Genomic DNA, 14017 nt, shown 5'->3' with positions numbered 1-14017 from the left:
TTTGCAAATATTTTGCTTATTCACCATTCCCGTCGGCAGGTATTATATTATTTTTATTAGGTGTTCACAATATCGAAAACGACGATGAACGACGGCAACGAAGATCTGATGTAAACAAAAATTTGCTAACCACGCCGGCTTTGGTTTATGGCGCAACTCGTTGTGTTCCCACAAACTGTCGCCGTTGCCGCATCTTGTTGTGGTCGCACTTTTTACCAAACCTGCCGATCTGTGCAAAGGTGCTATCGCACATCGGACAACTTCACCATTTACATAATTATTTACTTTTTATTACCCTTCCAACAAGCGTTGGTTGGAATTCCCCTGAAAATAAACTAGAATTTTGAGCATTGATTCGTCACCTTGCTTTTGCTAAATAATTATCACTGTCACTGTCGCAGGAACCACGCGGTGTAAATCGATGACGTCTTGCCTATGATTCACAGCTTATCACGACATCACACGACTGCGACGAATGGGTGGGTGGTGTGTTTTGGTTTTGTTCACTTTGCCTTCTCACTCTCACCGATATTCACTAGCACTCTGTAGTGTAGGAAAACGTGTCTGCGGATTTAAGGTTCAAGATCACATCCGTCAACAAGCGACAGTATTGAGATGGTGGGTAACACTTCTTATTATGCACGACACTGCACGGATGCACAAACAGATCGATGATCGGGATTATGTCAAACTGGGCTAATCTTTGTGACACGGCACTTGTCGTTCATTTTTTTTTCACTTTTGCTTAAAATCGAAACACTTTAAAAATTTCACTTGCAACGCAAAACAAAAACAAAATAACGCAATAAGGAAACGTGGACGGGCAGTTCTTGGCACGATGTGCGAGATAAGACCGGCGCGCGGCCGAGGAGCAGCTCGTACTCAGTTCGACACGACGCGGAGAGTAGCAGCGCTCGACTGAACGGCGGCTGGTTGGAGCCGGCTCCACCAAACTCACAAACAGCAACGTGTTGAGCTGTGTCTGTTGGTAGGTAGGTACCGACGTATGCCGTTTGTATAGTACAAGATAATATACTATGCCCGCCAGAGAGCCGGGGACGGAGTGAGTAGTAAGTGCCGCGATGACGACGATTGACGATCGATGCGAAAGGGAAATGCTTTATTGCGATTATTGGAGCGACATGTGCGAGTGAATGTGTACGTTACTGGTAATTTACGGACGCATGGCCAGGGTTCCCGTGTACCGGTCGAAAGTGGCTGGTATTGGTGAGGAAATAACGCAAAATAGGAGAGCATGTTAAGGTTCAATTTCAGATTGCAAAAAGCTCGCGTCATTTTGTGTAGAATAGCAAAAATAATAGAATGACGCGAGCTTTTTGCAATCTGAAATGATGGGTCGAAAAAAAACTGCATTTGAATTTTTCGAAAATGCCTCAAAGTAAATTGAACCTTAATGCTATGTTCAAACCACGGCTTAGAGAAGTGTACCAGTTATGGCACTAGGGGTCCTCTAATTGGCTAACACGGTCTAAAACCTCAAAATTATAATTAAATTCAAAAATTTACTAGATAGTATACATATATGCTGGTATCGCTGCGGTATGATTGTTTCTAACAAGGATAACATTAAAGTGGTTTATACGAATAATCATCATGCCTGTGATCCGTTGCGTGTGAAAGTGCAAGTCCACCTCGGACAACGAACAGATCACTAACAAGAATTCCTTCCACTGAACTAACATATCCTGATTCAAATTTTTGGTAGGCTTCTAGGAGTCTCTTCCTGCTATTGATAGGGTTTTCTGGAAAATATGGATTATTATTTTTTACTAGTTCGTTTATTTACTAGGCTCAGTCATGTGTGACACTTTGCGGAGCCAAAATCAGAATCCTCCTATTTATGTGCTACCTGCTCCTGCCCAGCCAGGATTTGGTCAACCGTCCGAGAGTAGTATCTGAAGGAGGCTTTAGGAACCAGTTTCCTACCTAGTTCCTTCCAATCGAAATTGTTACCTATTAACCTCGAGACCGCCACAAGTTATTGGCACCCAATACTAACCTAGAACTACTGCTGTGTAAAATGTAAATTCTAGATAGAGCTGGAATTAGGGCGTAACAGCCTTTGTAAACAATGACTTCTATTGATGATTTCTAGGAACTCAAGGCACGCCCACGCAAACCAACATAACCGTCTGGTAGGGGAAGTCTTCCCCTACCCGACGGTGTTGTTGGTTTCCGTTGGCAAGCCTTAACTTTCTAGAAATCATCAAAAGAAGTCATTGTTTACAAAAGCTGTTACGCACTAATTCCAGCTCTATCTAGAATTTACATTTTACATAGCAGTAGTTCTAGGTTAGATTGGGTTCCAATTACTCGTGGCGGCCTCGATTCCAATTTCGATTGGATGCGGCTAGGTAGGAAACTGGTTTCTAAAGCCTCCTTCAGATACTACTCTCGGACGGTTGACCAAATCCTGGCTGGGCAGGCGCAAGTAGCACATAAACAGGAGGATAATAAGACTGGGACACAATGACTGGAAGTTGTTTGGAAAGGAGGGTATGGTCAGACAAACAAATGAATTCGTAGATCACCTGCATGTAGGGGTTCCCAATACATCTCTTACTTCACGGAAGGGTTGTCTACCTCAGGCCACTAGGGTATCCAACAGTCGTGCTCTGGAGGCGTCATTACCCGGGCTATACCAAACTGCGTGATCGATGTCATCATAACCGGGTCTACACCTACATATATTGCTGTCAACGAGGTTTATTCTGTAGAGATGTGCGTCTAGCGAGTAGTGTTGAACCACGCTCTCGAAGAAACATTTGGAATAATGGAATGTAACCACCACCCAAGAGAATTACTTGTCCAATCGTTTTGCCAACTTAAAGGAGAGCTCTGACGTACTAATGGAAAAAAAATCATAGTGTGAACTTTTTCTACCATAAATCTCGCTGTTGTACGCCTACCTTTGCGAGAAAGCCTGCCTTCTCATTGCCTGGGTTTGAGCAATGTGAGGGGACGGAGGGGACCCATACAAAGGTAATCATATATGATCTTTCTACCAGCAAACTCATCTGCTCCCTTACCTTTGACAGGAAATAAGATGAGTGCCTACCTTGTTTCATCGACCGAATAGCCTCAATCGAACTAAGACTATCCGAGAAGATAAAGTAATGGTCTATGGGCATGTCGGAAATCATCCCCAATGCGAAGTTGATTGCTGCTAGCTCAGTGACATAAACGGAACAAGGCTCCTGAAGTTTCCGAAAGGCGATTGACTATTCATTGAAGACGCCGAAGCCAGTGGATCCATCAATGCGTGATCCATGATTGGTGGTTAACCGTTGATGGAATGTCCACTGCGTTCGTCTGTTTATGTTGGTATCTCCGTGTAACTCTTAATGAGGCCTTTCTTGATCCCGGATGAAGAATTGAGCAGCATCGTTATCCAAACATACGTTCACTCCACTCAGGATAAAAAAAAAACTAAGACCAAAACGAAAACAAAGGCGCCACTATCTGTCAAAAGTGTTAGGTTAAATGATTTGATGATCTGGCCTATAGCAGTGTTATGCAATAAAAATAGGGAATTAGTGATCAAAATCATTTTAAAAAGTGACTAAAAAGTTCCCAAATTATTATAAAACATTCGGAAATATAATCGTAAAAATTAATTTGTCAGTCATCCAAAATTTCGTCAAAAATTTGTTTTTAACAACTAACAAAACTGTGTAACACAATTTTCAACAACAGAGATATTTGGCCACATTTTTTTAAATTCTTGTCCGGTCCTGAATCAAAACCTAGAATAAACGAAAACAAATTTATTGGACTTTGAAGCATCGTGTAAATTTTCGATTTAAATAGGCCCGATGTTCTCTGAATCAAATTGCCCCTTAAATGCTGCACAGTAGGCCTGGCCATTTTGGTATGTGTGACGCATCTTCGATGTGAAATATATATTATCATTATTATATCATTTCCCAGGATGCTTTCAGGAACTGGCTGTGTTGGTGTTAGATTAGATTTAATTGAATTAGATTCGGTTTCTTCAGCCGAGTACAAGACACTGGAGAAGTCAAATAATGTAGCGAAATTAAATGGAAATTACTAATCCTTCTCCCTTTCTTTATACAGGACGACGATAAGACACCCACATTCATCAGGATCTAAGAATAACCTCGTCTTCGAAGTCTCGCTGGTATTCCCTTATAATTTTCTTCATCATACTCGTGAACCTCTTCTTTAGAACACAATTTCAATTCAGTCTGCAAAAGCTCGTCAAATTAAGAATAATTCTTGCATAATTCTAGGACTTCCCCGAAGAAGTGTCCTGAAAATTCACTAGGAGTTCACCTCAGTATTATTTTAATATTCTCCTGAAATGCCCATAGATGTATTTTAGGAATATTTTTTTAAATCTGCTAGGAAATCCCAAGAATTCTTTCAACTGTTGCTCCTATGGAACTCTCCTTTGAATTATAAAAAAAAATTAAACAAATATATTTTCCTCAATATTTTTTAGGAATATTCTAAGAAATCCTTTGGTATTAATCTTTGAATTTTCATCGAATATATTTTTGAATTACCTTTGAATATTGCTCCTTCCCTTGGAATTCAACTCCCAACTATGAAATTCTCATCTAAGAACTTACCAGCAGTTCTCCTAAAAGGTGTCCCACATCAAATTGCATCACGAAAAAAAAAACGCTGTAGATTAATTGAATACCCATTGGGTATTTTCACTTGAAAATTTGGACAGAAGTAGTTTAGAGTGTATTGTTTACACTGTATTTTTATCGCTGTCAGTTTTTCGAAAGTTAGAACAAATGGTGTCACCCAAATAGCAACGTCGGAAAATCCTCAACCTCTCTCATCGGAACATCCGGAAAACAACTCGGAATCGTGCAGTCAACAGTGAGTCGCGTGATTAAACGTTACTACGAAACTCTGAGCATCGAACGGAAGGAGAAATGCGGTCAGAATGGATGTTCTATTAGTGATCAGGATGACAAGCGTGTCGTGAAAGCGTTTTAGCGGAATCCCAATGCTTCGGTCAGGGATGTGGCCAAACAGTTGAATCTGTCCAAGTCTTTCGTTCAGAGAGCCAAGGACCGGGAAGGACTGCATACGTACAAAGTGCAGAAGGCTCCAAATCGTGACGAACGGCAAAATACGGTGGGAAAGTCACGGGCCCAGAAACTGTACACCCAGATGCTGACGAAGTCTCATTGTCTCATCATGTATGATGAGACTTACGTCAAGGCGGACTTCCGGCAGTTTCCGAGGATACTGTTCTTCACCGCCCAGCATAAGTTTGATGTTCCGGAGGAAGTAAGGAAGCAGAAACTATCAAAATTTGCCAAGAAGTACATAATTTGGCAAGCGATCTGCTCATGTGGCAAACGGAATGCGCCGTTCGTGGCTACCGGGACTGTAAACGGGGAGATCTACCTCAAGGAGTGACTACAGAAACGTCTGCTTCCTCTATTGAAGCAACACGAGGGCCCTACGGTCTTCCAGAATCTTCTTGAAATTATCATCAAAATGTCTTTAGATTTCTCTTTTGTATTATCTTGGTGTTCTCATCAGAATTATTATCGTACAATCCTCCTTCTCGTTCAAATTTTCTTATATTTCCTTTAGAATTACGTCAAAAAAAGTCATGAATTTTCATTAGAATTTATTTTGAATCAAATTTAGGGTTGCCTTGGAATTCTACCCCGAAGATATGAGCTACTACACAAATTAAAATTAAAAATAATTTAAAATATTTTCTATTTATTTCCACCAAATTTTCACAGGTTCCTGAATGGGTATAGAATAAGAGTTCTACTACCACTTTAATTTCTAAACACAACCGACCCGATGCTGAGAAAACTAGTCATACACACTTAAATATTTTCGCCGAGATTCCAACAGCCGAGTAATTCTGCAATTTATTTAACTGAGATTCAGTAAAACAATTGCCGAGACTCAGCTAACAAATAACATTTTGCTGAGCTGTCAGCTAACAAACAGATATTTTGCAGAGATATCAGCAAAAGAGAATGCCGAGGTAATCGGCTTTTGGAGATTTTACCGAGCTAGATTAAGTGTGTACAGTGCGTCAGAGTATTAGAAAATGTTTTTTATTTAAGGTAAAGTTTTGGTATACAAAATTTGAAAAAAATAAGCAAAATACACACAAAATAATATCCATTCAATATATTTCAGATGACCTTTAAAGTATTAAAATTTGACGTAAAATGGCAGAGATATGAATAAAAGCATGGTTTTTTTTGGGTGCCCCAACCTTCTAATCGGGAGCGTATCTCTGGAATCCATTCTAAAATCTGTTAAAAATTGCTTTGGAAAAAAAATCAAAAATTATCTTAATAGTTCTTCAAAGTCTCATAAAGTAACGTCGTAACGTAACGCGCTAACGAGCTTTTAGTACTACTGATTTGTTTGCGTTTCTATAAAGATTTTTTGACACGTGTTTTCTAAATTATCACAGTTAATTTCGATGGGAAACGTATAGCAATACTCGCTTCGCCGTTCGGCTTTGGAGGTTGATCGTATCTCGTTGTTACTGAAGTGTTCAAGTGTTTTGAAAATTTCTTGCATTGATTGAACCTAGGATTGAACCTGTTATGAGACATTGGGCACTTGAATTAGACCTTGTTGACCGGCTTTTTAAGAGGCGTTACATTAGTACACTAGTTGCGCTGTCAGCTTGTATTGTATTCATTATTGAATAGTACTATTTATCGCTTTGTTTGTTTTCTTCTTCTTGTTGTTCGCATTTCAAGCTTATTGTTTAGCGCATATTAGCTTATTGCGTGCTCTCAACATAGTGTTCTAAATGCACTTCCATAGTTATTAATTGAGAGCTTTCGATGCCAATACCAATGCATGAATTTGTATATTTTGTGGCAAGCACAATGATACTCTAAGCCCAGGGAAGTCGAGAAAATTTCCAACCCGAAAGATTCCCTCGACCGGACCGGGAATCGAGTCTCCGGCTTGGTAATACCGAGCCTCTACTGACTAGGCTATGAGGCTCCTTTGTTTGTTTTGCTCTGTGCATTTTCACACCCGGTTTATTATCACCGACGAACCGACGTGACAGCTCATACAAGCTACTTTCAAATTCGTGCCCAAGACGCCATATTTAAAATACGTTAAACACTACCGACATCTACTCATCCGATCGCGTCATACCATGAGCAAGGACACGAGCCCACGTATATTTTATATTGCCTTGGTTTGCGTCTCACCTCGTTTGACAGATCTGATCGCCCGTTTGAAAGTTCGGTTCGTCGGTGTTATTATTGCGGACACGACAAGCAATAACTCAAAACAGCAGTCTCAAAAAATGTGAAGTGCACCATTGTTTTCGATCTGCTAACGTTTGCTCACAGACAAACAGACATAACACTCACCATCACATTCTTCCCAAATAAGATTTTAGTTGGGAATGTGCTTGCATTTGTCATGGTGGCGCCACTAAAGTGTTAAGCAAGCCACTACATTTTGAACTTATCAGTGATGCCAGTTCTTTTTAAGGTCATTTTAGTAGATGTCAGCTCTTGAGAATGATAAGGGGACCAAGGCATCCCACTGAAGACATATACAGTAATGACCCGATTTTGTCAGCCCCCTTTTTGAAAAACTTTTCTAATGCTCTACCCATGCACTTTTTCAGTGGTCTTATTGCACCAAAGTATGCTTTAAACACCTATCATGAAGATGCATGAAAATGATTTAGAATTGAGATTTTATGAAATTATTTAATGATCAAAGTCTGATGCGCGGAGGGGCCCACAAAATCGAGTCATTACTATACCACATACTAATTTGACAAATACAGAATACATATTGTTTGCTATGTAGCTTAGCTTAGCTTAGCTTAGCTTAGTCTGACTGCACGTATCGATAGTTGCACTCCGTGATTGATCTGAACCAGTGAAATTGTACAAAGAATCAACTGAATGGGGCTTGGTAGTAACCTGCCATTCTCAGTGTACATGTTCCAGTGACTCCTACCTTTAAAGATCAATAACGTCACCGGCCACGTCCTTGCAATCAGGTGGGAGAGGGAAGGAATGTTAGTGTGTGACTTTTGTTGTTTTGGGACCGTGTTTACCTCTGCATCCCACAAAAGTCACAGGAAGGAGGTTTTGTTAGTGGGTTAGGTTCGTTGGATCAGGATTCACCTTGATAAGTGATGCGATCTTTTGTTTTGTGTAGTTATTTATAAGTGTTTTCGATTTATGCTCTAAACAGCCGGCTGTCTAGAGATGTAGATCATTATTAGATGTGTGTATACCGATTTAAACCAACAATAAGGATACTGTTGGGGCCCCTCACAAAGTGTGATGATGGTTTATTTTATTTTATCAATGACCAAAATAATTAATTATAAGCGGTTTGAACCGATTTAAACCAACAGCAAGGATGCTGTTGGGGCCACTCACAAAGTGTGATGGTGGTTTACTTGATTGAATATAAAATAATTATTAGAACCGATTTGACCCGATTTAGACCAACGGCAAGGATACTGTTGGGGCCACTCACAAAGTGTGATGGTGGTTTATTTAGTTCGGAAGAAAATGAATATGTATACTTCTTTTTTTTTTTTTTATATAATAGAACGAATTTGTACTGATTCAAAGCAAAAGCAAGGGTTCTATTGGGGCAACTCACAAAGTGCGATGGTGGTTTATACTATAAGGGCATAAAACAAAATCAAGAGCCATTTCGGTTTCCATAGCTTCCTAGACACTCGGCCGCAAAATAATCTTATCCGACGGAAACGTCTCGATCATCGCTGCACAATGGTTTATTATAGCATTTATAAAGTAAATTTGAATACCTTATTGTTTATTTATTATCCATTTTGACTTGACTTGGTACCGTTCAGTTTTATGATGACAAAGTTGCCTGGAGAAAAGTGACAGTTCAAAATGTTTCGGAAGGGAGTCAGCTAGTGTCGTCCAAGTTCAAGTGCGGAAAAAATGCCATTTAAAGTGGTACAAACAATTGAAAGATGCGAAACATGCCTAACCGTAATTCTTTCTGGTTGGAAAGAAGCTGGAATCCTACACTGGCCGGAAAAAAAACGCGGTAGCGAAACTCTCTCAAGACGAGTTCTCCATGCCAAACCCAATGTGGGAACGTATCAATTGAGTGAAAAAAAGAGAGTTTAAGACTCGCTTGGAGGCTGAAGCAGAATTGGAACAGATGTAGCCAGTTTCGGATACGGAGACGAACGAAGGGAATAATCCACCACCGTCAAAGAAAGTTTGCCCCGAAGTCTACAAGTCCCCCAGTCGGAAGGGAAACACAATAAGAGACTTTAACGAAGTTTTCCTTATTCCTGGGCAGGAGGTTGACACCTGTGAAGCTGACTGTAAAATCCAGAATCAGATGAGATTATAATATATGCGACACAAATTCACTTTTTTATAGGGGAACATGTGATGTGAATAGAACCCACCATCAGTGCAAGGATTACATATGACTGCAGATACTTCACTGGTTGTAAAGTTCTGCCTGATGGTTTGTTGCAGCTGGGTGAATCAACTTCATTGAAGACCTTTGGAAGACAAACGACAAGATGTACGTCTATCAACACGTGACAAGGGACTGGCAAATCCACGAACACTTGTCCAGTCTACAAATCCATTGAAACCCTTAGGCTGAACCCCCCCCCCCCCCAAACCCAACATATAATAATGTTTGATTGATGAAACGTATTCAAAAAAAGGATATTTAGAGAGAACAATCTTCAACTGGAACGTACTCACCAAATCAATACATCCGGGAGCGCATTCTCGATGCTTAATTTTCTCTAGTCATTTTTAAACAATTCCTCCTCCAGCGAATCCAAACACACAATAACTAAATATCACTTTTCTTCTTCATGTCACTCTGTGCACAAAAGCAATGCACACCGCAAAAACCTAATAATAGATCAGCGCGGTCGAGTCACACTGTCAACAAAGGGAGCGAGAGCACACCAGGCACCAAAGCAACAGGGGAAAAACATCAGCACAAATCATTCTAAATAGAATTATCGCGTCCGGGACATAAAACTATTCAAATGCGAGCACCGAAAAACTACACGGCAGCACAAAGATAGCCCGAGCTCTAAAAAAAAGCACGCAGCGGAGCAAAAACACACAACCGTTCTCGGACGCTTCTCAAAGCGGACTCAGAATACATATTGTTTGCTATGTATACATTAAAGTCATGAGCGGTGTTAGAATTCATTAGTGAAAAAAAACGTTTAAAAACTTGTTTCCAGCCAAAGAAAAATCACACTAAATATTCAAAACAAATCCTTAAAAAGGACTGAGCTTCTGAGAATTTCTTCAACGGATTCGTATTTCTGCTAAATTCAATCAATTCTATAGATCTACGGAAAATTTCGTAGAACCGACATCACTGACTTCCATCTGTTTTGTTGTTATTCAACACAGCTGACGCGGTGACAGAACAAGGGAAAAGTAACTAGTTAAAAAATTTCATGAACGAGGGATGCTCCGGTTGCCAAACCATGCTTGGGAATGTGCATAATAGAGGGTGATAGCAACAATCAATACGAAACTAACGATTTTAAATTGGCTCACTACTTGACTAGCCTATTGGTCCCAAGCAAACGATTAACGTACCCCATTCTAGTCGAAATTCTAGTACTACGCAATGTTTGTTTTGATTTGCTATGAAAGTGTGACAGATAAAATGAGGGGTTATTGGTTTTTCCAGGTTTTTCCTATGTTTCGAGGGGTGAATCGATTAGCTTGGGACCGAAGAGAGTACCAGAGCTGAGCCAAAAAGTTGAGCACATTATTTCGGAACCTTCTAGTCTTAGAGTTACCTCTATGGTGATAGTGTGCCTGCAAAATACGCTTGACGATATTTTTTGAAGAATTTTCTTCTAAGAGTTATGTATGTTTGTCTGTGGTTTACTGGTGGTGCTGTTGAATTGAACAATTTGACGTTTGAGCGGTGCGCCGTGTTTACTAAAAACGAACACATGATGTAATGCTTGCGTAACTTTAGAAAAGGGCCTATCACGCGAACCGAAGAACGCATACGCAAACCAAGAGTTGATGGTGTTGATGGTTTGCGTGGGCGTACTTCGGTTCACGCAAAAGGGTTTAATAAGTTTTTTTTTAAGTTGATAGGCACCACTCAAACGTCAAATTGTTCAATTCAACAGCTCCACCAGTAAACGTTAGCAGATCGAAAACAATGGAGCACTTCACAATTTTTGAGGCTGCGACAAAATGGTCTTACAAGCTCTGTTTACAAAATGAAGTTGAGGCCTTTTAAATTTTTGGTCTTTATGTGTTCATTTTTAGTGAACACGGCACCGTTATAACTTCAATTTTTTACGAAGGTTTACGTATTCCGGCAACATATTAGGGGTGCAATTTCAAAAAAACCAAAACCGCATTACGAAAAGTGGTCAGGTTTTGACCACATTTAACTTTGTCAATATCGAATAGATTTTAATCCTAAAGAAGCCAATTGATTAGGAATTTTGCTACGAATCTGCTAAATTGAACGCTTTAATAATTTTCAATAGATCAATACTGAAAATTACAGAAATGTCCATCTGTTGCAATAGTGATCAAAATTATCACCGATGTCTGCAAACAGCGCTTTCCCTAACACAGATTTCAAAATCAAATTCGATCATGTCTCCCTGAATAGTGCTTATTCAATCACCTTGTGTGGTGGTGTTCGGTAGGTCGTCAGCAGCAGCAGCAGCAGCAGTGCTTTAGACGCGTGGCGTTAAACATTGTACACAACGAAAGGCCGCCTGCAAGCAGCGAGCTGCAGCCCACATGAGCGTCCATTCACCGAAGAAGGAGGAAGAAGCCTCACCGCTACTGATCGGGATCCATCTTCGTGAGTCGCTATGGACCATCTATGCCAAGCGCGTCACCCTCGAGCCTATACGTAAGCGTACTACGACGCGGCTCTCAATCAAAGGAATAACATGTGTGATACTATCACTGCTAGACTAGATCTTTGGTTCTCTCATGCAGTGGTTTATCAGAGAGGGGAAGCTTAGTGATCCCCATTGCCTGCCCATGGCGCCATTCTATCGCGGCATGAGCCAGCAACGCCAGTCATAAACTTAGCGTCGCCAACACTCCACTATAAAGCATGAAATTAAGCCCGCCCACCAACAGCAAGGTGCAAAAACTAGCCAAGGGAAGGAAAAAGCGATTTCCCTAACACAGATCTCAAAATTAAATTCCATCCGGCCTCACCGAACGCTGTTCGTTAAACCACCGCGTATGATGAGTGGTGGTGTTCTCCAGTACACAACGGAAGGCTCTCTGTAAGGAGCTAGCAATCAAGGCTGCCCTCAACCGCTGATCGGATTCAATTGCTCGTCGTGAGCCGCTGTGCAAGCACTGAGCATGCCAGACCGTACCTATGTTTATGCCTTTTGATGCAAATTTTAAGCCGCTCCTATTAAGAGAATTATGCCAAAAAAATCTTGCCGAATTCTCTTAATAGAAGAGGCTTAAAATTTGCATCCAAAAGCATAAACGTAGGTACCGTCCGGTAGGCTCAGATTATAATACATATTTCATTTCCGCACCGCTATCATCTCCAAGAACATCGATGACAAATTTCCACAGCATTGTCCTAAACTGGCTTCTAAGCTTTCAACCCATCGGTCCTTTTCAGGACCACAAATGACTGATAAAAGAGTTAACTAAAGAGTAAGCGCTTGTATCCAAGACATATCGTCAAGGCTTGGCTTGTAATACATGGACATCGACAGAGTATCTCACAAACAGAACTCTCAAATTGCTTCCGAACCTATCGAACTTTTTCACTGATAACGAATTTGCTATACTTTTGTAATCCTACGTCAAATCTACGGTCGTGTATTGGATACAACCTCTTACTTTTTTTTCGAGCGTTCATTCCGTGGTCAATTGGATAGAGAAATGCGTCTCGATCTCCTCAGTGGTCTCAAAAATTGAGAAATCGATTGATGTGTACGCCCTGGTTCGATTCCGGCTTTAGCGAATGTTCAATCTACAGCAGGACGATAATAGCGATTTTAGGGAAACGCTTAGTGTTTGCTATCTAACTGCTCTGTGGTGCCTTTACTAGTTGTTTGCCTGTATGTTACTCTCTTGTTTCTCTATTGGATGAAGTACCCTAGTCTAATTACCAATGCTGTAAATTCTCAAAATCATTTGAAAATTTTTGATGAAAATGAGAAAAGTAGCTATTCGCTATCAAAGGGGACTTCCTTTGAATGGGTGATATCAGTTGCTTAGTCATTTGACCAAGGCATGGATCATTCTCATTTGAGAAACGCTTGATATCATTCAATTGAGTGTCGACATTCCGGCGAAAAAGCTAAACCAACCCGACACCAACCTGACTTCTACCAAACCCCAACCCGATGTTGACCCGAAAGAAACCCAAAATCGACCCGACAACAACACGACATTAGGTCGAAATCTTCCTTAAATTAGCTTTACATTGATCCGACATCGGGTCGACTTGTCTGTTTGGGATAATTTTGATGGGTTTCTTCCATACTCCACTGTCATATATCAAATGATAGTGAGTGACTAAATTGACAGTGACAATAAACTTCGAATGAGAAAGGGGCTCTTCAAATTATGGTCATGTGAGAATTCGTTTTCACAGAATTGATTCAATGGTTGTATTGGTTCATCTTCAATCGAATGGTATGAAAATTTACAGCACTGCTAATTACTAATTTCATTTTGGATCTTCGAAAGATCCGACAAATGCGTTCTGTGTCGGACTTATCGAAACAAATTTCAAGACATGAACCGCAAACGTTGGATTGCTGTGGTTCTGCGACACCTGCACGGTTAACTTCAATCCTATCGTCATGAATCGGAAGGTCATCATCAGTAAGACAATGCGTGATGTACTTCTACGCATTGATTGATTATGTCTTCAAAAGGGTCAATTTGGTGTTTGGTTTGGTTTGAACATTCCAAAAGTTTAAAAAAAAATCCAAAATCGAACAAGGATATTTTGAGAT

The 14017-nt window shown here is 40.4% G+C and overlaps 1 protein-coding gene across 2 annotated transcripts in view; it reads right to left on the bottom strand.

Moving 5' to 3' along the window:
• Positions 1-14017, bottom strand: part of MFS17 (Major Facilitator Superfamily Transporter 17) — a 72403-nt gene that overhangs the window by 39578 nt on the left and 18808 nt on the right. Inside the window, exon 1 of one of the 2 annotated variants that reach the window (XM_065220319.1) lies at positions 363-932. The exons of the other annotated variant lie outside the window; for it this stretch is intronic. The gene's annotated coding sequence lies outside the window, so the exon portion shown is untranslated. Of the gene's footprint in view, positions 1-362; positions 933-14017 lie in introns of those variants that run through there. 2 annotated transcript variants of the gene reach the window in all.

Source organism: Ochlerotatus camptorhynchus, unplaced genomic scaffold, assembly GCF_037179485.1.
Source record: "Ochlerotatus camptorhynchus isolate MF236.1 unplaced genomic scaffold, CSIRO-AGI_Acam_v1.1 ptg000010l, whole genome shotgun sequence".
Taxonomy (NCBI): domain Eukaryota; kingdom Metazoa; phylum Arthropoda; class Insecta; order Diptera; family Culicidae; genus Ochlerotatus; species Ochlerotatus camptorhynchus.
This window is presented reverse-complemented; position numbering and strand designations above follow the sequence as displayed.